This window comes from Bos taurus, chromosome 11, assembly GCF_002263795.3.
Source record: "Bos taurus isolate L1 Dominette 01449 registration number 42190680 breed Hereford chromosome 11, ARS-UCD2.0, whole genome shotgun sequence".
NCBI lineage: Eukaryota > Metazoa > Chordata > Mammalia > Artiodactyla > Bovidae > Bos > Bos taurus.
In genome coordinates this window covers 94363318-94390910 of record NC_037338.1, presented here as the reverse complement: position 1 = coordinate 94390910, position 27593 = coordinate 94363318, and the positions used below count along the sequence as shown (strand labels likewise).

At 40.4% G+C, this 27593-nt stretch overlaps 1 protein-coding gene and 1 non-coding gene across 10 annotated transcripts in view; one reads left to right on the top strand and one right to left on the bottom strand.

Annotated features, from left to right (window-relative positions):
* STRBP (spermatid perinuclear RNA binding protein) overlaps window positions 1-27593 on the top strand; it is a 198700-nt gene that overhangs the window by 56100 nt on the left and 115007 nt on the right. The window contains exon 1 of one of the 9 annotated variants that reach the window (XM_059891237.1): window positions 8185-27593. This exon is cut by the window's right edge and continues 17985 nt beyond it. The gene's annotated coding sequence lies outside the window, so the exon portion shown is untranslated. 9 annotated transcript variants of the gene reach the window in all.
* On the bottom strand, window positions 4379-4485 carry LOC112448966 (U6 spliceosomal RNA). The gene has a single exon (XR_003037415.1). It is a non-coding gene; the product is annotated as a U6 spliceosomal RNA (small nuclear RNA).

The following is a 27593-nucleotide window of genomic DNA, read 5'->3' as shown; positions in this document are numbered from 1 at the left end:
TTGAGTTACTCATTTTTGGGGAAAGTACATGTTAAATTTTGAACTTCTACATACGAGGAATGCAGGCACATTTACTGCTAAAATTCTGTCAATGTGTCTTTATTTGCCTAAACAGTGGAATAGCACTTTCAGGCTGTTTTAATGAAGTTTAGTTACAGTGAATGATAAGGTATATCATTTGAATCCTGGTTGTAATGTGATTCCTGTATTCACTTGTATTTAGAATTTGAACATGTGGTACAAAAAAATTAAACAAGTTGAAAAATATTAAATATTTAAGCTGAGATGAGGCACTTCATGTAATATTTTATTGTTGATTAGTTGCTAAGTCCGACTCTTGTGACCCCGTGGACTGTAGCCCACCAGGCTCTTCTGTCCATGGGATTTTCCACACAGGAATACTGGAGTGGGTTGCCATTTCCTTCTCCAGGGGATCTTTGTGACCTAGGGATTGAACCTGCGTCTCCTACATTGGTAGGTGGATTCTTTACCACTGAACTACCAGGGTAGCCCTATGTAATATTACTTTTCCAAAAAAAAAAAAAAAGATATAGAACCACAGGAGAGTATGGAAAGGGCGCTGGACTTTAGTCATGAGTCCAGGGTTTGAGTCTGAGCCTTCCTAAAAAGTTGTTGGTGACCTCAGGCAAGATGATGCTTCCCTGGTGGCTCAGCTTGTTAAAGAATCCACCTGCAAAGTGGGAGACCTGGTTCAACCCCTGGGTAGGGAAGATCCCCTGGAGAAGGGAACAGCTACCCACTCCAGTATTCTGGCCTGGAGAATTCCATGGATTGTATATTCTATGGGGTCACGAAGAGTTGGACACGACTGAACGACTTTCACATCATCATCAGGCAAGATATATCACTTCTTTGGGTCTTAATTTTCTTTTTGACAAATAACAATCTTGTGTTAGTCTTTTTGACCAGTTTCAGCACTTTGTGATTTTGTGATTCTTCTTATTCTCCTAGTGTATTTTTCTGTCTTGTCAAGGGGAGGTTTACAGTATAAAGCTGCCAGCTCTTTTGTCTTGATGAATGGTCTTGATAGTAGAAAACATGATTTGAATTTTCCCCATCTAACTTTATTATGTTTTCTAAAACTAGTTTTAAAGGAGTTTAGAAGTATGAAATTAGAAGTATTTAGTTTTACATTTTAATTGTGCCTAACAGCTGTCATTATAAAACTCATATGAACTGGAAAGACGGACAAAACAGTTTTAAAATTTATTAATCAGTGAAAGGAAGTTGCTGAGTTATCTAGTGTATCTGTTAAAGTCCTTTGAAATTTCATTTTAAGGCAGAGAGTAGTACAATCAGTTATGTGTGTGGACCTTGTCCATATAAGTCAGTGTAGATGTATCGCTGGTACATTTTTCTCTAAGCGTTTTATTATTAAAGTTTAAAAATGCAAAAGATTTGAAAGAATTATACAGTGAACACCTACATATTCTACAATTAGCTCAACCCCAGCAATTAACATTTTCTTTTATTTGCTTTATCATGTTTATCCATCAATTTATCCCATTATCTATCAATCTTTTTTTTTTTTTTTTTGATGTATTACAAAGTAAGTTGCAGACATTCTTACAGTTTATTTCTAAACACTGACATACATGTTAATTATAATTAGCTGGAGTTCAAACTTGTTACACTTTTTTAAAATTAAAATTTACATATGGAAAAATGCACAGCTCTTAAGTCTGCCATGGATGATATTAATTAATGAGTACCCAACAAAAGTCCTTCTAGTCAAGGCTATGGTTTTTCCAGTGGTCATGTATGGATGTGAGAGTTGGACTGTGAAGAAAGCTGAGCGCCGAAGAATTGATGCTTTTGGACTGTGGTGCTGGAGAAGACTCTTGAGAGTCCCTTGGACTGCAAGGAGATCCAACCAGTCCATTCTAAAGGAGATCAGTCCTGGGTATTCATTGGAAGGAGTGATGCTGAAGCTGAAACTCCAGTACTTTGGCCACCTCATGTGAAGATTTGACTCATTGGAAAAGACCCTGATGCTGGGAGGGATTGGGGGCAGGAGGAGAAGGGGATGACAGAGGATGAGATGGCTGGATGGCATCACCGACTTGGACATGAGTTTCGGTGAACTCCGGGAGTTGGTGATGGATAGGAAGGCCTGGCATGCTGCCATTCATGGGGTCGCAAAGAGTTGGACACAACTGAGCAACTCAACTGAACTGAACTGACATTTTCAGGACCTGTGTTGGTCTGGCACATAGAAGAGACAGCCTCTGCCTTCAGGATGCTAATAGAGATAATGTGTAAGAAAGTTAATCCAGTATTACTTGGACCTTTTTGTTGCAAGTAATAGAAATCTGTAGTATCTCAGTATATAGGTCTTGCTTTTAAAACTCAAGAACAGGAAGGAATCAGAGCAGCTTCTAGGAATAACTGGAAGGCCCATAGGACTGTCTCCTCTTACCTTTGTTTTACTCTGCCCATCTATTCTTTCTTTTCTCTTTGAAGATTTGCTTTCTCCTCTTTTTAGTACATATGGTTAGAATATGGCTGCTTCATAAAGTTTGTTTGTTTCTTTTTCAAAAATATTTATTTGCTTGTGCTGAGTCTTCGTTGCAGCAGGTGGAATCTAGTTCCCTAACCAGGCATCAAACTCTGGCCCCTTGCGTTGTGGAGTCTTAGCCACTAGGGAAGTCCCATAGCCTTTCTTTTAAAACTAATAGTTCTCAGCCACATGGAGATACCAATTTTCTATTTTAATTTGAATTCCAGGTTCCTGGGAGGGAGTCTGATTGGCCCAGTCTGGTTCAGCTATGCTTGAGGGCAGGTTTTGAAGTTTGGATCTCCTATTGGAAGCCTGCCTTTGTGGATGGAGAAAGGACAGTTCCTGGAGCAGGCGTGGGGCTGTTGAAAGGAGGCTGCCACTGAAAATTGTTTCTAAGTACGAGTTTGATAAATGATTCTATAGACAAGAACAGGGTACAGAAATAGCATAGAGGGAGAATGAATCACTATTTAGGGATAGAGTGGTGGTCCGAGACCACTTCCTGAAGAAATTGGTGGCTGGGTTGGGTCTGAAAGTAAATTCAAGTTCAGCAGTGGGAAAGAAGGATGTGTGCTGCAGAAGAACAGGTAGAAAGACAGGAAATGGCATAGTGTGTTTAGGAAATTGTAAGCACGTTAGTATATCTGCAGTAAAATTTTTGAAGTGGGGCAAGTTCCATAGTGATGGGAAAGCGAGAGGGAGAGAAATAGGTAGGTAGGTAGATAGATATTTAGATATATATCAGGGCCAGTTCAGAGGAGAATCTTATCTTGCTAACATATGGGAAGCCAGCAAGAGTAGGTCACAATCAGATTTATTTTAAGATATCATTTCATTGGTTAAACTGGAGACAAGTTCAAACTCATGAGAGCCTGGACTAAGAAAATGGAAGTGAAAAAGAACAGGAGATATATTTAGGCAGTAAAATCTTCAGTACTTGGGGTTTATTGAAGATTGGGAGAAGGATAAATTTTACGATGATAACCCGTATTCTGATGGTGGCTGGATGAGTTGGGATACCATCCAAGATGAGATATATAGGATACTGAGGTGCTTGCTGTTAGTTGTGTATTTCTTAATCTGGCTGATAATCACAGATGTACTTTTTTAGGACTGTTAAATTGTACTTATATGTTTTATGCATTTTTGTGCATTTAAGTTATATTTCGTAATCAGAAATGTTACAGAACAAAAAGAAACACAAAAAATATGCTTTGGGAAAAAGATGCTGACTTTAGGATTGGACATTTGCATTTGGGGTGTGCATGCAACCTTCCAGATGGAGATATGTAGAAGGCAGTAAGTTGGACATGAAATCTGAAGTATGGGCTGCTGATGAAAGGATTAGATTAGGTTTGTAGTTCGCTTTCCTGTTTGTATGTTAGGATTTTCTGGAGAGTTAAAAAAAATTATTGGTAACCTACATCCCACCCCAAACCAATTAAATTGGTCCTTGGTGGTATAACCGCACAAGGTCTAGTTCACAGAGCTTCCTGTGCTCCTTACTCTGATGCAGAGATGAGAACCGCTACGTTTCTGGAAAATTGCTCATTTCCTGCATTCTGTGATGAAGAGATAGAGTTGAGCAGAGAGGATTTTGTAATTGCTTTAAAATTCAAAATAATTCATATTTGGGGGGGGAGGGATGATTCTTTTTTTTTGTTCTTGTTTTTGGCTGCACTGTGCAGCATGTAGAATCTTAATTCCTTGACCAGGGATGGAACCTGGGCCCCCAACAGTGGAAGTGTGGATTCTTAACCACTGGACCACCAGGGAAGTTCTAGGACAGAATTCTTAAGCCTTGTGCTTTCCCCCCATTATTATTATTTTTTTTTTTTGGATTAGAATGAATTTTATAAAAATACGGAACACTTCACAAATTTGCGTGTCATCCTTGCTCGGGGGCTATTCTAATCTTCTCTGTAGCATTCCAATTTTAGTATATGTGCTGCTGAAGTGAGCACTTTCCCCCCATTATTACCTGAAGTTAAAAAAGAATGTATTTGGTTAAAATAACAATGTATGTGTGTTCCTAAAGAAAAACATGTGGAAGATGCAAGCTGTTTCAGTTAAAACAGTATTAAAACAGATTTCTTTTGATGAAATGGCTGTGTCTTCTCTAATTTTAATTATTAATAATGTATAGGCTTTGCAGCCAAACATAGAAAATTGCCTCATCGGCTGCAGTGTCTTTGAATAGTAAATATGAAGGACAATGATTGGTAAATGTTAATTGTTTGTGTGATGTAGTCTGAAAGGCAGACAGCTGTAAATGCTGTGAAATTGTCTCTGTTATATGTGATATGGTAAGGACAGTTGCTCACTCGTTGGTCTTTACTTTCCTTCACTACATAGCTTTGTAACTCATCAGGGTCCTGTATCCATCACTAAGTATTTATTAGTACCTGAAATATGCCAGGGGTAAATTTATGTAAGTTACTAAATATAGATAAAAATGTAGGGACTTGCACCAGGCGTGCCAGTATTTCCATTTTGGATGGCATATAAAGGGCGGCAGGATGCAAAATTATTTGATAATTATAAGACTTTCTTTACTGTTCAGAAACTGGAATGATTTCTTGGGTTTGAGCATTTAGGTATGACCTAACCCATAGATGATTATTCTCACTCACCAGCCTCTAGTTCCTTGGACTCTCTTCATCTAGTGATTTTGTTTTCCTTGGACCTCAGGCCCATGATCTTACCACTTTTTTCATTGTCTTTTACCTTCTTGACATTCTCATTTCCTTCCTCACCCAGTGTAAATTCCATAGCCAGTCATTTTACAAACTCCTCTTCATATACCCTCAATTACCATGCCCTTCTTGCTTTATCATACTTACTTGGCAAAATTTGTAATCCTGGTTAAGCTGACTCTTCTACTTTGTACCTGTGCATCTGAACACAGCTGGAAAGTGCATGTGTGTACATATGTGTGCACATGCACACTCCCACAGCTGTGCTGACTGATCTTAAGTTCACGCCCTTGAACCTCAGAGGGTCCTTAATACTGCCAGGCAGTCATATATGTACCTAGTGTGTTACCACTCTTCTAGACAGCTCTTTTGTACCATCACCTTTCTCTTTAAAGGTATAACATCTCTCCCATTCAACTGATGACCTTGCTTCCTAAGAAACTTCCTACTTCACTAGGAAGACTGAGGCACTCTGCCTGTGCATTCTGCCTTCCCTCCTTTTAACATGATGAACTATCAGTGCATCTGTGCATCTTTAGTTGTATGCCGAATACCACCCCCTTTGAACTACTCAAGGATACTAGTCCAAGAATCACTGCTGCCAGCCAGTTCCCTATATCACTGTTTTACTGTCTATTAGGTCATTCATCAGTGTATAAAGCATGTTATTTCAAATACCCCCAGTTTAAAAAATACTTTTTCTTGACCCTACCTTCATTGCTAGGTACTGTCCTGTATATTTGCTCTCCTTTGTAGCAGAACTTTAGAAAGTTGTCTCTATTCAATTGTTTGTAATTTCTTCCCTCACATTCTGTCTCAGTCTGGAACAACAGACTGGTTCCAAATAGGAAAAGGAGTACGTCAAGTCTGTTTATTGTCACCATGCTTATTTAACTTATATGCAGAGTACATCATGAGAAACGCTGGAAGAAGCACAAGCTGGAATCAAGATTGCTGGGAGAAATAGCAATAACCTCAGATATGCGGATGACACCACCCTTATGGCAGAAAGTGAAGAAGAACTAAAGAGCCTCTTGAAGAAAGTGAAAGAGGAGAGTGAAAAAGTTGGCTTAAAGCTCAACATTCAGAAAACAAAGATCATGGCATCCAGTCTCATCACTTCATGGCAGATGGATGGGGAAACAGTGGCAGACTTAATTTTTTTGGACTCCAAAGTCACTGCAGATGGTGACTGCAGCCATGAAATAAAAAGACACTTACTTCTTGGAAGAAAAGTTATGACCAACCTAGACAGCGTATTAAATAGCAGAGACATTACTTTGCCAGTAAAGGTCCGTCTCGTCAAGGCTGTGGTTTTCCAGTAGGCATTTATGGATGTAAGAGTTGGACTATAAAGAAAGCTGAGCACCGAAGAATTGATGCTTCTGAATTGTGGTGTTGGAGAAGACTTTTGAGAGTCCCTTGGACTGCAAGGAGATCCAACCAGTCCATCCTAAAGGAAATCAGTCCTGGGTGTTCATTGGAAGGCGTGATGCTGAAGCTGAAACTCCAGTACTTTGGCCACCTGATGCGAAGAGATGACTCATTTGAAAAGACCCTGATGTTGGGAAAGATTGAAGGTGGGATGAGAAGGGGATGACAGAGGATGAGATGGTTGGCAACTCAATGGACATGAGTTTGAGTAAACTCCGGGAGTTGGTGATGGACAGAGAGGCCTGGCGTGCAGCAGTCCATGGGGTTGCAAAGAGTCGGACATGACTGAGCAGCTGAACTGAACTGAACTGATTCTATCTCTTCCTCTGTCATTCTTTTATTGAAATATAATTCACATACTGTAAAATTCACCACCATCAGTGTACAGTTCAGTGGTTTTTTTAGTATATTCAGAGTTGTGCATCTATCACCACTATCTACAGAACATTTTCATTATCCCATAAAAAACCCTTTATCCCTTCGCAGGCACTCTATTCCTCAGTCTGTAGCTCTGCTTGTTCTCTTGGAATCTACCTATGTCTCTGTGGGTCTGCCTCTTGTGGAAATTTCACATAAAGGGAACCAAACAATATGTGACCTTTTGTGTCTGTCTGCTTTTACTTAGTTAACCTGTTTTCAAGGTTTACCATGTTGTAACACTACATTCCTTTTTATGGCTGAGTAACATTCCATTCCTTGGGTGAGTTCCACGTTTTGTTAATCTTTCAGGTTTTGGACATTTGGATTGTTCCCACTTTTTGGCTCTTATGAAATATGCTGATCAGACACATTTATATTCAGGTTTTGGGAGAATGTGCTTTCAGTTCTCTTGGGTGCATACCTTGGAGGAGAATTGCTGGTCATAAGATAACCTTATGTTTAACATTTTGAGGAACTGTCAGACCGTTTTCCAAAAGGACTGCATGAAAACATTCCCACCAGCAGTGTATGAGGGTTCCAGTTTCTCCATTTTATTCTCACTTAAGCCAGCTTGATTCAGTTAGGCTTTTCCCCTCCTTCTTGACTACAGCTGCCTTTGACAAGGTTGTCATCGATAACATAAAAGTACCAGAATTCAGAGTATGTTGTTAGTCATCGTTGTGTTTGACCTATAAATAGCATTTGACACATGATCACTCATTGCTCCTTGGTATACTTTTTTTTACTTTTGGCTTCCAGAATACCACACGTTCATACCTCCCTCCCCCGCCACCTCCCATTTTATTGGTCAATCCTTCTCAGTTTCTTTTATTATTTTCTTTCTCCCTACTTTTTAGAATAGGAGTTTCCCCTGGGGATCATATCAGTACTTCTATATCTTTTAATACTCTCTTATACTGGCTTTCATGTTGATATCTCTTTTTTTGTACTTAAGAGCCAAATACCCAACTACCTACTCAACCTCACTGGGGTGTCTGGTAAACATCTTAAATGGAACATGTCTAAAGCCAAACCCCTTCTCTTCTCTTTATAATATGCTCTGCCTCCAGATCTCCCTGTCTTTGATGAAGATAATTTCATCCTTCAGTTTTTCAGGGCAAAAACCTTGGCATTAATTTTATTCCTCCTTTCTCACATGCCACATCCAGTCTGCTAGGAAGTCCTCTTGGTCTTACCTTCAAAGTACATGCAGAGTTGGAACACTTCTCCCCACTGCCCCTGTTGCCGCCATCTTGTTCCCATCATCATCTGTCCCCTGGATCTTTGTAGAAAGTCCTAATCCTATCAGACCCTCAGCTGTTTGTACTTTTGCCTCCAGCAGTCTAGTTCAATACAATAGCCAGAAGAATCCTTCTGGAGTATGTCAGATCATCATTTACTGTCCAAACCCTACTTTGGCTGCCTGTTTCACTCAGTTCAGTCGCTCAGTTGTGTCTGACTCTTTGCAACCCCATGGACTGCAGCACGCCTGGTTTTCCTGTCCATCACTAACTCCTGGAGTTTACTCAGACTCAAGTCCATTGAGTTGGTGATGCCATCCCAACCATCTCATCCTATGTCATCCCCTTCTCCTCCCGCCTTCAGTCTTTACCAGCATCAGGATCTTTTCCAGTGAGTCAGTTCTTTGCATCAGGTGGCCAAAGTATTGGAGTTTCATCCTTAGCATCAGTCCTTCCAACAAATATTCAGGACTGATTTCCTTTAGGATCTGCTGGTTGGCTCTCCTTGCAGTCCAAGAGTGATAGCCAAACAAGGCCCTATGTCATCTAACCCTATTACTTGTCTGGCCTCATCCACCGTTCTCCCTGATCACTCTATTCACCTCCTTGCTGGTTTTCAAGCAGGCCAGACATGTTTTAGACTCATGGCCTTTGCGTTTGCTGTTCCTTCTACTTGAAATATTCGTCACTGTCAAGTCTGCTCAAAATTTATCATGTCAGTTAGCTGACTTTAATTTTTTAATTCTGTAACTTGCATTTCCTACACTCTGGGCTCCTCTTACTCTGCTGTTTTTTTATTTGCATAGCACTTGACTGTGACATTGACTACATTATTTGGTTATACAGGATGTTTATGATATATTCAGATGACCAATGCTGGGCTGGGGACTTCCCTGGTGGCTCAGATGGTAAAGAATCTGCCTGCGAAGTGGGAGACCTGGTTTTGATCCCTGGGTTGGGACGATCCCCTGGAGAAGGGAATGGCTATCCACTCCAGTATTCTGGGCTGGAGAATTCCATGGACAGAGGAACCTGGCAGGCTACAGTCCATGGGGTCACAAAGAGTTGGACTTTCAGTGCTGGGCTGGATGAATCAGGTGGAATCAAGATTGCCAGGAGAAACACCAACAACCTCAGATAGGCAGATGATAATGTTCTAATGGCAAAAAGTGAAGAGGAACTACAGAGCCTCTTGATGGAGGTGAAAGAGGGTGAAAAAGCTGGCTTAAAACTCAACGTTCAGAAAACTAAGAACATGGCATCTGGTCCCATCACTTCATGGCATATAGATGGGGAAACAATGGAAACAGTGAAAGACTATTTTCTTGTGCTCCCAAATCACTGTGGACAGTGAATGCCAGCCATGAAATTAAAAGATGCTTGCTCCTTCAAAGGAAAGCTGTGACAAACCTAGATAGCGTATTAAAAAGCAGAGACATCACTATGCTGGAAAAGGTCTGTGTAGTCCAAGCTATGGTTTTTCCAGTAGTCAAGTTTGGATGTGCGAGTTGGACCATAAAGAAGGTTGAGCCCTGAATAATTGATGCTTTCGAACTGTGATGGTGGAGAAGACTTCAGAGTCCCTTGGACAGCAAGGAGATTAATCCAGTCAATCCTAAAGGAATTCAGTCCTGAATATTAATTGCATGGACTGTTGCTGAAGCTCCAATCCTTTGGCCACCTGATATGAAGAGTTGACTTATTGGAAATCCAAGACCCTGATGCTGGGAAAGGTTGAAGGCAAAAGAAGGGGGTGGCAGAGGATGAGATGGTTGGGTTGTGTCACCAACTCAATGATCATGGATTTGAGCAAACTCTAGGAGATAGTGAAGGACAGGGAAGCCTGGTGTACTGCAGTTCATGGGGTCGCAGGGAGTCAGACACGACTTAGAGACTGAGTAACAAATGATATATTGCTTTCCCTCCCAACCCCTCTGCTAGGGTGTAGCTGTATGAGGGCAGTGATTTTTGTTTTGTTTACTGTTGTGTCTTAAGTGTTTAGAACAGGGGATGGCGCATTCTAGTCATTCAAGAAATATTTGTGAAATGAGCAAAAAATGGATAGCTTTATGGGGAGGGTCGTGTCTGAGACAGGTGTTGAAAATTTTGATTTGATCCCTGCGTTAGGAAGATCCCCTGGAGAAGGGAATTCTTGCCTGGAGAATCCATGGACAGAGGAGCCAGGTGGGCTACAATCCATGGGGTCACAGAGAGTCAGACTTGACTGAGTGACTAACACCTTCACTTTTTACATAGAGTAAAATTCATCCTTTTTGGGTATACAGGTCTATGAATTTTGACAGACTGTTTCAGTCATGTAGCCACCACCACAATCAAGATATAAAATGTTTTCCATCTCTGCAAGAAGTTGCTTAAGTTCCTTTGCAGTTGGTTCCCTTCCTTCATCTAATGCCCCTGACAGCCTGATCTAATTTCTGTCCCTTATAGTTAGGTTTTTTCCAGAATGTCATATACATGGAATCATTTAAGTATGCCTCCTTTTTTTTTCTTTTGAGTGTGCTGAGTGGCATGTGAGGCCCTAGTTCCCTGACCAGGGATTGAACCTGTGCCCCCTGCAGTGGAACTGTGGATTCTTAATGACTAGACCACTAGGGAAAGTTCCAAGTATGACTCCTTTTGAGTCTCTTTCATTTAGCCTAATGCTTTTGAGGTTCATACATGTTACTGCATACTTCAGGAATTGATTTTTAAAATATATATATGTTTTATTGAAGTATAATTGACTTACAATATTTCAGATGCACAGCAAGGTGATTCAGTTATACAGACACATAATATTAGTTTTGTTATTTCCATCATAAGTTATTACAAGATATTGACTAGTTCCCTATGCTATACAGTAAACCTGTGTTGCTTGTTGCATATCTATTTTTTAATTAGAAATCTAGCATTCTATTCATACTAAGTCAAACAAGTGGAATCAAAATGTCAATTTTTTTAGTTAGGCAAAAATCCTTAAAGCTTCTAAAATATATATTATACATATTTATATATATGTATATGAAGGCTTTTCTACAGCCCTTGATAAAGCCTTGAGAAAGAACATAAAAAAGGAAGAGATGGAGAAATTGGAGAACATAAACTAAAGGGGATGGGAGCACTGAATATGAAATAGAAAACTTGAAACAAACTAGATAAAAGGTTAGTAAAACTAACCTTTTACATATAGTCCGGTTGTTTTTAAACATGACTGCTCATTAGAACTCTTTGGGGCCCCGTGGACTGTGGTCTACCAGGCTCCTCTCTCCATGGGATTCTCCAGGCAAGAATACTGGAGAAGGTTGCCATTTCCTTCTCCAGGGGATCTTCCCGACCCAGGGATCAAACCCGGGTCTCCTGCATTGCGGGCAGACACTTTAACCTCTGAGCCACCAGGGAAGCTCATTAGAAACATACCTGGAGAAAAAAAGGAGTATCTGAGTATTTCTATTTTCCAAAAAATTCCAAGGTAATTCTGATATGCGTCTGGATTTTCAAAAGTGGTTACAGGTTTTGTGTTTTTATTACATCCTAGTTTTGGTGATACAGAGTTTTATTCATTGTTCTGTTGACCAGTCATGATACAGTGGTATTAAGTGAGCAATAGTTACATAATCGCCATAATGAAAGATGTTTATCAGTTTTCACAATCAATAGCCAGACAAAAATTAAAAGATAAATTATAATTGGAAGCCATAATGGGAACATGATTAACTTAATAATAGAAAATAATTCTGTACAATTTGGGGGGAGAGTGTCAAGCAAAGTGATGTGGTAAGTGGAAGTGCATACGTGCTCATGTTTTCATTCAGTCAGTCTATATGTCTTTTGGTTGGTGTATTTAATCCACTTACATTTAAGGTAATTATTGATATATATGATCCTATTACCATTTTCTTAATTGTTTTGGGTTTTCTGTAGGTCTTTTCCTTCTCTTGTGTTTCCTGCCTAGAGAAGTTCCTTTAGCATGTGTTGTAAAGCTGGTTTGATAGTGCTCAGTTCTCTTAATTTTTGCTTATCTGGAAAGCTTTTGATTTCTGAAGGAGAGTCTTGCTGGGTAGAGTATTCTTGGTTGTAGGTTCTTCCCTTTCATCACTTTAAATGTATCATGCCCTTTGCTTCTGGCTTGTAGAATTTCTGTTGAAAAATCAGCTGATAGCCTGATGGGAGTTCCCTTGTATGTTATGTGCAATTTTTCCCTTGTTTCTTTTAATATTTTATCTGTTTTTAATTTTTGTCAATTTGATTACTTTGTGTCTTGGTGTGCTCCTCCTTGGGCTCATCCTTCCTGGGACACTCTGTGCTTCCTGAATTTGACTATTTCCTTTCCCATGTTTGGCAAGTTTTCAGCATTTATCTCTTCAAATATTTTCTCAGGTCCTTTTCTCTCTTCTCCTTCTGGGACCCCTATAATGAGAACATTGGTGTGTGTAGTGTCCCAGAGGTCTCTTAGGCTGTCTTCATTTCTTTTCATTCTTTTTCCTGTATTCTGTTCTGTGGCAGTGACTCCTACCATTCTGTCCTCCAGGTCATTTATCTGTGTTTCTGCCTCAGCTGTTCTGCTATGGATTCCTTTTAGTGTATTATTCATCTCTGTTTGTTTGTTCTTTAGTTCTTCTAGGTCTTTGGTAAACATTTTTTGCATCTTCTCAATCTTTGCCTCCATTCTTTTCCCAAGATCTTGGATCATCTTCACTATCATTATTCTGAATTCTTTTTCTGGGAGGTTGCCTATCTCCACTTAATTTAGTTGTTTTTCTGGGATTTTATCTTGTTCCTTCATTGGGAATATAACTTTCTGTAATATGGTTTTTGTTTTAGCTGCTGTGAGACTGCTGCTGCTTCTGTCTGTCCTCTCATGGCTGAGGCTGAGAGGCTTGTGTAAGATTCTTGATGGGAGGGATGGGAAAAACTGGGTCTTGCTCTGGTGGGCAGGACCTTGCTCAATAAAGCTTTAATCCAATTATCTGCTGATGGGTGGGGTTTCTCTCCCTCCCTGGTAGTTGTTTGGCTTGAGGTTACTGAGCCCTGGGGTGTGTCAGCTCTGTGGCAGAATTGATGGCAAACTCCAAGAGGGTTTAGGCCAAGAAGGACCTTGCAGTGCGCCCGTCCCTGTGGTGAGCCCTTGCCGACCCACGCCTCCACAGGAGGCCCTCCAGCACTAGCAGGCAGTTTTGGTTCAGTCTCCTGTGAGGTCACTGCTTCTCTCCTCTGCGTCTTGGTGCGTTCAAAATTTTGTTTTTGCCTTCCAAGACTGGAGTCTGTCTCCCCAGTCCTCTGGAAGGCCTGTAATCATATCCCACTGTTTCCTCAAGGCCAGATACCCTGGGGATTCCCAGTCCCTTTGTCGGATCCCCAGGCTGGGAAGTCTGATGCAGGGTTCAGAACCTTCACAATAGTGTGAAAACTTCTTTGGTATTATTGTTCTCCAGTCTGTGGGTCACCCACCCGATGGTTATGGGATTTGATTTTATCATGATTTCGCCCCTCCTACCATCTTGCTGCGGCTGCTTTTTTGTCCTTGGACATAGGGTATCTCTTTTGGTGGGTTCCAGCATCCTCCTGTTGATGGTATTTCAACAGGTAGTTGCAATTTTGGTGCTCTCGCAGGAGGAGATGAGCTCACATCCTTCTACTTTGTCATCTTGAACCAAGGAGTTGATTTTTCTTAAAATTTATTTTATTGTATAGTTGATTTACGGTGTTGTGTTAATTTCTGCTATATAGCAAAGTAACTCAGTTACACACACACACACACACTTTTCCATTATGGTTTGTTGTAGGATATTGAATATAGTTCCCTGTGCTATATATATGGTAGGACCTTGTTGCTTTGTTGTTGTTTTTGTTTAGTCACTAAGCTGTGTCTGACTTTTGTGACCAACCCCCTCAACCCCCGCCCCCCGCCCCCCGTGAACCTGTAGCCTGCCACACTTCTCTGTCAATGGGATTTCCCAGGCAAGAATACTGGGTTGCCATTTCCCTCTCCAGGGGATCTTCCTGATCCAGGGAATGAACCCACGTTTCCTGCATTGACAGGCAGATTCTTTGGCAGTGAGCCACCAGGGATGCCCAGTTCATTGTTGCTTAGCCATCCTATATATAACAGTGTGCACTTGCTAATCCTAAACTCCCGGTCTATACTCACCCACTTTGACAGGCACAAGTCTGTTCTCTATATCTGTGAGTCTGTTTTTGTTTCATAGATAAATTCATTTGTGCCATATTTTAGATTCCACATACAAGTATAGGAGTTGATATCTTTTTACTGCTGAATAGTATTCCAGTGTATGGTTGTACTGCAGTTTGTTTATTCATTCACCAGTTGGTGGGTTTTTCGGTTTCTAATGTTTGGTCATTACAAGTAAAACTGCTGTAGACGTTTTCATGTATCATTTATTGTTTAATCGCCCAGTTGTGTCCAACTCTTTGTGACCCCATGGACTGCAGCATGCCAGGCCTCCAGTTCCTTCACCATCTCCCAAAGTTTGCCCAAGTTCATGTCCATTGCATTGGTGATGCCATCCTGCCATTTCACCCTCTGACACATCCTCTGATGTATCATATATATATCTATATCTGTGCTAAATCTACATATATATATATCTTTTTTTGAGGGGGTGGTGGTGGACATAAGTCTTCATTGGTAAATACCTGGAAGTGGGATTGCTGGACTGTATGGTGTGAGCGTGTGTGCTAAGTTGCTTCCGTTGTGTCCAACTCTTTGCAACCCCAGAGACTGTAGCCCACCAGGCTCCAGTGTCCAAGGGAATTTTCCAGGCAAGAATACTAGAGTGGGTTGCCATTTCCTCCTTGAGGAGATCTTCGCGGCCCAGGGATCCAACCCGTATCTCTTGTGGTTCCTGCAGATTCTTTACTGCTGAGCCACCAGGGAAGCCAGGACTGTATGGTAAGTGACTTGTAACTTTATGAAAAGTATCAAACTGTTTTTTAGAGTGTTGAATCTTTTTTCACTTTTATCAGTTGAGAATCTATTCGTCAGAAGCCATAGTTCCAAACAATAGAAGCTGACTCTGACTGGGGAACTTCTGGGGCTTCCCAGGTGGTGCTGGTGGTAAAGAACCCGCCTGCCAGTGCAGGAGACATAAGAAATGTGGGTTCAATCCCTGGGTGGGAAGATCCCCTGGAGGAGGGGGTGGCAACCCACCTCCAGTATTCTTGCCTGGAGAATCCCACGAACAGAGAGGAGCCTGGTGGGCTATAGTCCATAGGGTCTCAAGGAGTTGGACATGGCTGAAGTGACTCGGCAAATGGCAGGGAACTTAAGAATAAAATATTTTTAGCTGGCCCATAAAATCTCTTGGAGGAATGGAGAGACTGGCTCAGAAGTTGTGTATCCCAGGCACAGATACAGGGGTTTTAGCTGCCAGCACTTTTGGGGGGTGCTGGACTCTATAAATAGAACTGCAGTCTCTAAAAGCCAGATGAAGCTGCTCTGATGCTAGCACTTGTCAGAATGGATTCTCCGAGGACTCAGTTTCTTTGAGTCACTATTTTTGCATCACCTTCTGAAGGTGGGCTCTGTCTAATCAGGTGGGAGATTCCATAAACATGAAAAGAGGGTTCAGATATGGGGCTGCTAAAAGTAATGACACACATACGCAAATTAGATTAGATAATTTGCATACAGTTTCTAGAACTTAATATGTGCTTCCTACTTAGTAGGTTGTAAATGTTAGTCTGCTTCGCAGCCTACTTTCCCCATCTGTCTTTTTTAGGTAAACTTTTAGGTAAACTCTAATTGAGGTGTAATCAAACAAAGTACATAAATCATAAGTATATACAGGTCGATGAATTTTCATGAATTCATCCTTTTAACATCCAGAAGAAGAAATAGAACATTACCAACACCCCAGAAATCTCTCATTGCCCTCCTGGAAACTGCCCACTTCCTTCTACCTCCCTGCCCCATCTGGGTAACCACTATCCTAACTTTGACTAGTTTGCCTGTTTTCACACTTTATGTAACCAAAGCTGCATGCTTTGTTTTGTCTGTGTGAGTTCTGTAAGTATTTGTGAGCTTCATTGATGTTCTTGTGCATGGCAGGAGTTGGTTTCACATTGTCCCATTGTATGGATATAACAGTCTGTTGATGGACATATGTGTTACTTCCAGTTTTTGATTAATCAGTTCAGTTCAGTCACTCAGTCGTGTCCCACTCTTTGAGACCCCATGAATTGCAGCACGCCAGGCCTCCCTGTCCATCACCAACTCCTGGAGTTCACTCAGACTCAGGTCTATCGAGTCAGTGATGCCATCCAGCCATCTCATCCTCTGTCGTCCCCTTCTCCTCCTGCCCCCAATCCCTCCCAGCATCAGAGTCTTTTCCAGTGAGTCAGCTCTTCGCATGAGGTGGCCAAAGTACTGGAGTTTCAGTTTTAGCATCATTCCTTCCAAAGAAATCCCAGGGCTGATCTCCTTCAGAATGGACTGGTTGGATCTCCTTGCAGTCCAAGGGACTCTTAAGAGTCTTCTCCAACACCACAGTTCAAAAGCATCAGTTCTTCGGCACTCAGCCTTCTTCACAGTCCAACTCTCACATCCATACATGACCACAGGAAAAACCATAGCCTTGACTAGATGGACCTTTGTTGGCAAAGTAATGTCTCTGCTTTTGAATATGCTGTCTAGGTTGGTCATAACTTTCCTTCCAAGGAGTAAGCGTCTTTTAATTTCATGGCTGCAGTCACCATCTGCAGTGATTTTGGAGCCTAGAAAAATAAAGTCAGCTACTGTTTCCACTGTTTCCCCATTTGCCATGAAGTGATGGGACCGGATGCCATGATCTTAGTTTTCTGAATTAGCAATGAATAATGGTATATTGGAAACAGTGGTGATAGTGTAGAATTAAGTCAGGTGGAAGCTCATTGGGTTCTGTAGTTAATAAATAGCCCTTTTTGGTTCCTGGACTTGGAAGGAATTAATGAAAGTTATTTTGTTCTGTGAATGAAGAATTGTGTTTTTCTGGTGTGTTCTGCTCTTAGAGAACAGTTAAAAGAAAAGATTTGGGTCTGTGATTGGACACAGATTAGACAAAGCATGGGTTGGTGTTTATTTGGTTAGCTTTATCTCTTAGTTCTTAGTATCTTCATAAATGTAACTCACCTGTTCTTATAAACATTAGAGCTAATATAAAAATGTGAGTAGATTTTTTTTGCTTATTTTCTGCATGATTTATTATATGGCAGTCAGTTAAAAAATTTTTTTTTAAACATTCAGATTGGGTTCTTTTTCTTAAAATTTTTTTTAAATTGAATATAGTTGATTTACAATGTTTTGTTAGTTTCAAATGTATAGCAAGGTGATTTAGTTATGCATATCTATTCTTTTTAGATTATTTTCCATTATAGGTTTTTAGAAGGTACTGAGTATAGTTCCCTGTGCTATACAATAGGTCAGAATTTTTAAAATATATGTTGTAGAGTATAATGTAGGAGAGAGAGGAAATTCACCTTCTGCCAATTTCAGTCCATTTGGAATTTTGACTGACTATAGTGTCTCCAGAGTGACTTGTCCACCTTCTCTTCTGCCTTGTTCTTCTGCAGTGGGAACTTTGTTTTTTTTTTCCTCTCTGTGTCAAAAATAAAAAATAAAACATTTATAAAGTGGCTTGAAGTTTCTTCTCTTTGAAGGCTCATACCGTGGAGGGGAAAAGGAAGAGGGAGAGAGGAAAGTCTTCTTTGGCTAAGGTGGGAGAATAATTACATTGGCCAAGAAGGGAAACTGTTTACAAAAGGGAAAATAATCTTACAGTATGGCATTCACCACCTTAACCAAGTGATTAAACTTAAGATCACTGAGCTGACATCAGATTCTCCTTTGCTCGTGCAGTAGGAATTACATAGCATCACCTCTGGTTGTGTTATTGCCAGAAATGAAATAATCAGAGAAATTGTAATATGTGGTACTTGATAAGACATTTGGCCTGGACTTCTAAAAAAAGACACTGACGTGAAAAACAGAAAGATGAGGGCTGGGATATTTTTATAAGTCACTTTTCTCCCTGGTTACTCTGGAAGTTATACAGTGTTTCCCACCCCCCGCCCCCCAGTTCTTTTTGTGATTTTCTTAGAAAATTCAGTCATACATCTTTGACTTCTTAGAGCCTATTGTTAATTGATACCATTAAGAAGAGAGTGAAAAAGTTGGCTTCAAACTCAGCATTCAGAAAACTAAATCATGGTGTCTGGGCCCATCACTTCATGGCAAATAGATGGGGAAACTGTGGAAACAGTGGCTGACTTTATTTTGGGGGTTCCAAAATCACTGCAGATGGTAACTGCAGCCATGAAATGAAAAGACGCTTGCTTCTTAGAAGAAAAGCTATGACCAACCTAGACAGTATATTGAAAAGCAGAGACATTACTTTGCCAACAAAGGTCCATCTAGTCAAAGCTATGGTTTTTCCAGTAGTCATGTGTGGATGTGAGAGTTGGACTATAAAGAAAGCTGAGCTTCGAAGAATTGATGCTTTTGAACTGTGGTGTTGGAGAAGATTCTTGAGAATCCCTTGGACTGAAAGGAGATCCAACCAGTCCATCCTAAAGGAAATCAATCCTGAATATTCATTGGAAGGACTGATGTGGAAACTGAAGCTCCAATACTTTGGCCCCCTGTTGTGAAGAACTGACTCATTGGAAAAGACCCTGATGCTGGTAAAGATGAAGGCAGGAGGAGAAGGGGACGACAGAGGATGAGATGGTTGGATGGCATCATTGACTCAATGGATATGGGTTTGGGTGGACTCTGGGAGTTGGTGATGGACACGGAGGCCTGGCGTGCTGCAGTCCATGGGGTTGCAGAGAATCAGACGCAACTAAGAAACTGAACTGAACTGAACCCTTTATCCTGGCAATGTATGCATCTTAGAACACTTGAACTTTCTTTACCCTCATCTCGGTTTATATGATACTGTAGCTGTATGCTTTCTATATTAAAGCCCCACAAGTTAGTTATGGTTGATACTCATTTGTGTTTACCCATATATTTATCACTTTCTTTGCTCCTTTCATGTCTCGATCTCTGGTCTTGTATCTATGGTAATTTGCTTTCTGCTTGAAGAACAGCCTTTAGAATTACTTTTAGTATAGGTCTGCTGGTAGCAAAGTCTCTTGGTGTTTGTTTTTCTGAAAGTACTGTTATTTGCATTCATCCCTGAAGAATACATTCCCTGGGTATAGAATTCTGTATTGGAAATTATTTTCTTTAAGCCCATTGAAGATACTTCCCTCTGTTTTCTGGTTTCCATTATAGATATTGAGAGCTGTCAGTCTGTCTCTCCTTTGAAGGTGATCTGTCCTTTTTTCCCATCTCATTTTAAGTTTTATAGCAACCCTGTGAGATGAAGACTAGATGAGACTAGAAACTCAGGATAACTTGCAAGCGTCAAACAGCTAGCAAGTAGTAGATTAAAATCCAGGTCTGTTGAGTGTCAACATCTGTTTTTTTTCCTACTTTGTCTTACCGCCTCTCACTAAATAAAAGTACATATTTACCTTTTCAGTGGTATTTATTGTGTTGCTGTTACATGTATAATACTATGTGAGGAATGAAGGTGAATACCAGATTTTTGAGACATTATTTCTGATCCTCAGTTCATAGAAAATTATGCCCAAAACATTCAGTTTGCAATGTGAGATAGTAAATGATTAATAGCTAAAATGATGATAGCTTGCAATAATTACTGCAAGATTTTATGCAAAGGAAATTTCACAATTCACTGGAGGTGTCAGGTCCTATGAAGGGGGTGGAACTTTGCCTGAACTCTGGGCAGAGGGTAAACGTTGTTGAGGGTAGAGATTGTAGAGGCTGCTTTAATCAGGGGTAAATCACATGAAAAAAGGCTTGGAGGGCTGAATGATGGGTTTGGGAGATGGCAGTAAGGTTGAGTTGACTCTAGCTGAAGTTTATAAATATTGTTGGAGATAAGGTTGTATGTAAAGTGGTGCCTCATTATGGAGAGCTATAAATTTGTGTTCTTTATCTTTTAGGTCACAGAGAATCTCTGAAGAGTTGTTTGGGGTGGGGTAATACAAGGAAAGTAGAAAATATTATTACAGGATAAGAGATTGGCTTGATTCCAAGTTCTAACCTAAATTTCAACTATGGCTCTGTCACTTCCTCACTTACACTTGTGAATAAGTTAACTTTTTAAAGCCTCAGTTTCCTGTGAATTCGAAAGAATAATAGTACTTCATAGGATTGTCCTGAGGATTAAATAAATATGTGCAATGTATTTATTAGAACAGTACTTGAAATACAGTAAACATGATTTAAGTTTTAAGTGTGATTTTATTAATATTGTTATTGTTAAATGAAATTATGTATGTTAGTAACCAGTGCCTAGCACAGGGTTAATCACAAGTCTAGTCATCAGTAGAATGTGTATAGGATAAATATTATTACTAATTTTTTTGGTCACCTCACATGGCATGCAGGATCTTACTTTCCCAACTAGGGGTTGAATCCGCTCCACGTGTAGTGGAAGCACAGAGTCTTAACCACTGGACCACCAGAGAATTCCCCAGGATAAATACTATTGTATTTTTATACCTCTGCTTCTAGATATAGGAGCTTCCCAGGTGGTACAGTGGTAAAGAATCCACCTGCCAGTGCAAGAGACCCGGGTTCTATCTCTGGGTCAGGAAGATCTCCTGGTGTAGGAAATGGCAACCCATTCCAGTAATCTTGCCTGGAAAATTCCAGGGACAGAAGAGTCTGGCAGGTGGGCTACATTCCAGTTGGACACGACTGAGTGATGGAGCATGCATGCACCTAGATATAGAGAACATAAAATCTTTAGAATTATATCCATGTATGTGGATGAACAATATAATTCACTTAGGTCATTTTCCCATTGTATCATTTCTGATTACATGTATGTCATTCCTAATCCACTCCTAAGTTAATTCATTTTGTCACTAAAAATGAGAGTGAAGAAAACATTCTATGTTAAGAATCTGTAGTCAGAAGAGAGGAGAGGAGACAGTGTTAGTTAAACCTCTGATGAAACAGTATATCGTAGAAAGAAGCTATAAAGATACATAAGAAAGATACAGGAATTGTGCTTGTTGCTGAACTTAGAAACATGATCTATTTGACTTAGTTTTTTCAGGAAATTGTGTGTAACCCGAGGGTGCTAACTAAGCTTCTGCCACAGGTATAAAGAATAAAAAACTGCCTTCTCTGTTAAAATTTTATTCCAAGGGAAATTATAAAGCCATTCAAGCATCAGGACTGACAGACTAGAAATACATTTAAGTGAAGGCTCATTAGTCTTTAAGAAGAAGAAAAGCAAACATGTGTCAGAGAAGTAGTGTGGATTTGCAATATTAAAATGCCAGTGTCTTCAATTATTGTCATAAAAGAGAATGGGAAATGATTTAAGACTGGACACCACTTACATATTTCTTTTAAGTTTAGACTAGTTTAGCATTAAATCAGAAGTCTTCAGTGATGATAACCCAACAAGTAGCTAATTGTAATTTTAAGTGAGGCTTAACTTTATCTCTCTTTCCTCTGCCTTTTCTAAAACCAGCTTAAACATCTGGAAGTTCACGGTTCACGTATTGCTGAAGCCTGGCTTGGAGAATTTTGAGCATTACTTTACTAGCGTGTGAGATGAGTGCAATTGTGTGGTAGTTTGAGCATTCTTTGGCATTGCCTTTCTTGGGGATTGGAATGAAAACTGCCCTTTTCCAGTCCTGTGGCCACTGCTGAGTTTTCCAAATTTGCTGGCATGTTGAGTGCAGCACTTTCACAGCATCATTTTTCAGGATTTGAAATAGCTCAACTGGAATTCCATAACCTCCACTAGCATTGTTCATAGTGATGCTTTCTAAGGCCCACTTGACTTCATATTCCAGGATGTCTGGCTCTAGGTCAGTGATCACACCATTGTGATTATCTGGGTGATGAAGATCTTTTTTGTACAGTTCTTCTGTGTATTCTTGCCACCTCTTCTTAATATCTTCTGCTTCTGTTAGGTCCATACCATTTCTGTCCTTTATCGAGCCCATCTTTGCATGAAGTGTTCTCTTCGTATCTCTAATTTTCTTGAAGAGATCTCTAGTCTTTCCCATTCTGTTGTTTTCCTCAATTTCTTTGCATTGGTCGCTGAGGAAGGCTTTCTCATCTCTCCTTGCTATTCTTTGGAACTCTGCATTCGATGGGTACATCTTTCCTTTTCTTCTTTGCTTTTTGCTTCTCTTTTTTTCACAGCTATTTGTAAGGCCTCCTCAAACAGCCATTTTGCTCTTTTGCATTTCTTTTCCATGGGGATGGTCTTGATCCCTGTCTCCTGTACAGTGTAATGAACCTCCATCCATAGTTCATCAGGCACTCTGTCTATCAGATCTAGTCCCTTAAATCTGTTTCTCACTTCCACTGTATAGTCATAAGGGATTTGATTTAGGTCATACCTGAATAGTGATTTTCCCTACTTTCTTCAATTTAAGTCTGAATTTGGCAATAAGGAGTTCATGATTTGAGCCATATCAGCTCCCAGTCTTGTTTTTGCTGACTGTATAGAGCTTCTCCATCTTTGGCTGCAAAGAATATAATCAGTCTGATTTCGGTGTTGACCATCTGGTCCTGTTCATACGTAGAGTCTTTTCTTGTGTTGTTGGAAGAGGGTGTTTGCTATGACCAGTGCATTCTCTTGGCAAAACTCGATTAGCCTTTGCCTTGCTTCATTCCGTACTCCAAGGCCAAATTTGCCTGTTACACCAGGTGTTTCTTGACTTCCTACTCGTGCATTCCAGTCCCTTATAATGAAAAGAACATCTTTTTTGGATATTAATTCTAAAAGGTCTTGTAGGTCTTCATAGAACCGTTCAACTTCAGCTTCTTCAGCGTTACTGGTTCAGGCATAGGCTTGGATTACAGTGATATTGAATGGTTTGCCTTGGAAACGAACAGAGATCATTCTGTCGTTTTTGAGATTGCATCCAAGTACTGTGTTTCGGAGTCTTGTTGACCATGATGGCTACTCCATTTCTTCTAAGGGATTCTTGCCCACAGTAGTAGATATAATGGTCATCTGAGTTAAATTCATCCATTCTAGTCCATTTTAGTTTGCTGATTCCTAGAATGTCGACGTTCACTCTTGCCATCTCCTGTTTGACCACTTCCAATTTGCCTTGATTCATGGACCTAACATTCCAGGTTCCTATGCAGTATTGCTCTTTACAGCATCGGACCTTGCTTCTATCACCAGTCACATTGACAACTGGGTATTGTTTTTGCTTTGGCTCCATCCCTTCATTCTTCCTGGAGTTATTTCTCCACTGATCTCCAGTAGCATACTGGGCACTTAACGACCTGGGGAGTTCCTCTTTCAGTATCCTATCGTTTTGCCTTTTCATACTGTTTATGGGGTTCTCAAGGCAAGAATACTGAAGTGGTTTGCCATTCCCTTCTCCAGTGGACCACATTCTGTCAGACCTCTCCACCATGACCCATCGTCTTGGGTGGCCCCACATGTCATGGCTTAGTTTCATTGAGTTAGACAAGGCTGTGGTCCATGTGATCAGATTGGCTAGTTTTCTGTGAGTATGGTTTCAGTGTGTCTGCCCTCTGATGCTCTCTCGGAACACCTACCGTCTTACCAGAGATCAAATTGCCAACATCCACTGGATCATCGAAAAAGCAAGAGAGTTCCAGAAAAACATCTATTTCTGCTTTATTGACTATGCCAAAGCCTTTGACTGTGTGGATCACAATAAACTGTGTAAAATTCTGAAAGGCGTGGGAATACCAGACCACCTGACCTGCCTCTTGAGAAACCTATATGCAGGTCAGGAAGCAACAGTTAGAACTGGACATGGAACAACAGATTGGTTCCAAATAGGAAAAGGAGTATGTAAAGTGTGTATATTGTCACCCTGCTTATTTAACTTATATGCAGAGTTCATCATGAGAAACGCTGGGCTGGAAGAAGCACAAGCTGGAATCAAGATTGCTGGGAGAAATATCAATAACCTCAGATATGCAGCTGACACCACCCTTATGACAGAAAGTGAAGAGGAACTAAAAAGCCCCTTGATGAAAGTGAAAGAGGAGAGTGAAAAAGTTGGCTTAAAGCTCAACATTCAGAAAACGAAGATCATGGCATCCGGTCCCATCACTTCATGGCAAATAGATGGGGAAACAGTGGAAACAGTAGCTGACTTTATTTTTCTAGGCTCCAAAATCACTGCAGATGGTGACTGCAGCCATGAAATTAAAAGATGCTTACTCCTTGGAAGGAAAGTTATGACCAACCTAGACAGCATATTCCAAAGCAGAGACATTACTTTGCCAACAAAGGTCCATCTAGTCAAGGCTATGGTTTTTCCAGTGGTCATGTATAGATGTGAGAGTTGGACTGTGAAGAAAGCTGAGTGCCGAAGAATCGATGCTTTTGAACCATGGTGTTGGAGAAGACTCTTAAGAGTCCCTTGGACTGAAAGGAGATCCAACCAGTCCATCCTAAAGGAGATCAGTCCTGGGTGTTCATTGGAAGGACTGATGCTGAAGCTGAAACTCCAATACGTTGGCCACCTCATGTGAACATTTGACTCACTGGAAAAGACCCTGATGCTGCGAGGGATTGGGGGCAGGAGGAGAAGTGGACGACAGAGGATGAGATGGCTGGATGGCATCACTGACTTGATGGACATGAGTTTGGGTAAACTCTGGGAGTTGGTGATGGACAGGGAGGCCTGGTGTGCTGCGATTTATGGGATGGCAAAGAGTCGGACACAACTGAGCGACTGAACTGAACTTTATCTAGTGACTTTATTATAAACGATTATGTTGCTACATGTTGATTGAGAGTTTCACCAGTGACTCAGTGGTTAAGAATCCACCTGCCACCACAGGAGATGCAGGTTCAATCCCTGGGTGGGAAAGATCGCTTGGAGGAGGAAATGGCAATCCACTTCGGTATTTTTACCTGGAAAATCCATGGATAGAGGACCCTGGAGGGCTTCAGTCCAAGGAGTCGCTAAAGAGTTGGACACGACTGAACAGCTAAATGACAACAACAGATGCATTGATTGGAATGATTTGACTAGAAAAATTACTTGTGCTGATAGGTGTTGTAAGTCTAGGGGAACTGCATACAAGGTGTTGTTTTTTAGATTGTATTTCACATATTTTGTGGTCTAATTGCTAATAATTTGAACCTTTTTGTTTTAACTGACAATTTTTCATAAAAAGAGAATTCCTGTAAAGATTGTTATATTTTCCTTATTCTTTGTGTTTCTTATGAGTTGGCAAGGGACTAATTTTGCATGTGGTCTGTTATTTTTGGAATAAGACTGTTTTTCCTCTCTTCTTTCTCTTCTGGTCTACTTCCCTAACCTTTAACCACTCTGTTAACAGATGTTCATTTTATCCTTCTGCTCTGTCATTTTGAATAACTGTTTTTGAAAAAGGCCACCTTGTAACAGTGACTTAAATTTTCTCATGACAGTGTCATTTAGAATTATATAACTTTTATTCATCATGAGAGTTTTGATCTTTGAAGCACCTTTTGTCTTTTGGGTTGAGTGTATATCTATATATAATAGGGGATGGAGAGCCTACCTGCACTTGTATCTTCCAGACTCCTTAGCTTAATTTTTCATTGGTTGACAGTACCTTGTGAAGCAGATAAAGCAGGTTATCTTTTACTTGAGGGTGGTTTAGTTTAGGGACCCATAGATTTGGGTGCACCTAATAGATTTGAGTTTAAACTGTAGATTTGCCTTTTGATACTGTTGGACAATTTGCTTAACCATCTCAGTCTCAGTTCCTCAACCTTAAAATGGAGACTGATCATATGCTTTTTACCTTGTAGGGCTGAAATAAATGTTAAAGTATATGATTAGTGCCTTTGTACAGTCTGTGGCACATAGGGGATCAAAAATGGAGGCTTAACTGTCAAGATGATGATTTTAGAGGATTGGTTATGTAATTGCATATGATACAGTAGCAGTGTTCGAGCCCAGATCTGGTTCATTGCTGGCAGATTCTTTACCATCTGAGCTATGAGGGAAGCCCCTATAATTTATATGAATAGTTCCTTAAATGAATTATCTGGGAATGAAGCACCTGGTATGAATCAGTGTCAGCATTTCAGTTGAAACACACTCTTAAGAGCTTGGATTTAATTCTTAGCAACCAAAGGGTGCATAGTAGCTGTGGTCTTAGCAGCTGCTTGCCTAGAGCCTGCTAGAGAGACAGCCCTGTGGCAAGTTGTCTGTTTTAAATGAGCAGTCTAGCTGTGCTGCAGCTATGGAGAATGATGGGGAGCTGTTCATATGCCCCACCACAAGTACTGAGAATCATAATTGCGTCATTAGTCATTTATTACTTGACAAATCTTTGAGATCTTACTATCTAGCACTATGATATACTCTAGGAATACAGCAGAGGATATCTGCCTTCAAGGAATGTATAGTTACAAAATAGCCAAGTGGTGAGCCAGGAGGCAAACTACTGTAATGTAGTGCAGTGTAATCAGTCCAAGCTTGGCAAAGGGTTGAGAAGGAGCAGAGGTGGAAGTCAAGATTGGGGAGGATTTCCTTCACGAGGTGCTGTTTAAGCTGAATGTATAGTGAGAGTAGAGGGTTTACGAAGTTAGGGATGGTATTTTGAAAACTTCATTCCAAGAGTTCAGCATCTTATTTCTGAAAATAGGTTACTCATTGGGCTTGGTTGATATTTCTAGCAGAGAGGTGGGAAATAAAATTTCAGAGATCCTTTCTTTCTCTCAGTATTATGGAGTTTGGGGACTAGATCTACTTTGTGCTCTGGAAGACAGGAGTCCAGGATCACTCTAGGAAGCTGAGGGCCTTCTGTTCTTAGAGTTTTAGAACATTATTAGCAGTGTATGTATTGAGTTTTAAAAATTTTGTTACAGTAAATATTTGTTGACCGAATAGCAGATGGGATTGGCATGATTTAACCCACTCCAGCCTTAAGACTTAATATCTGAGAGGCTCAGAGATTGGGTGAGCTAATAAATAGTATCAAGAGCACTAAGCTTTGGAATCAGGCAACTGGCTTAAAACATTAGTTATTAAGCATAAATAAATGTGAATTCATGTCTTAGCTCTGTCACTTACCCTATGGGATTGGCCAGATAACTTCATGTCTCTGTCTCAATGTCTCTGACATTATTATTTAGTTTCAAAAAAGTCTTGTTGAAGCAGATAGTTCTTCAAGGATGAGGAACCCAAGACTTAGATGAATTACATGCTTATTTTTTTATATGTGTGTTTGTATAACTG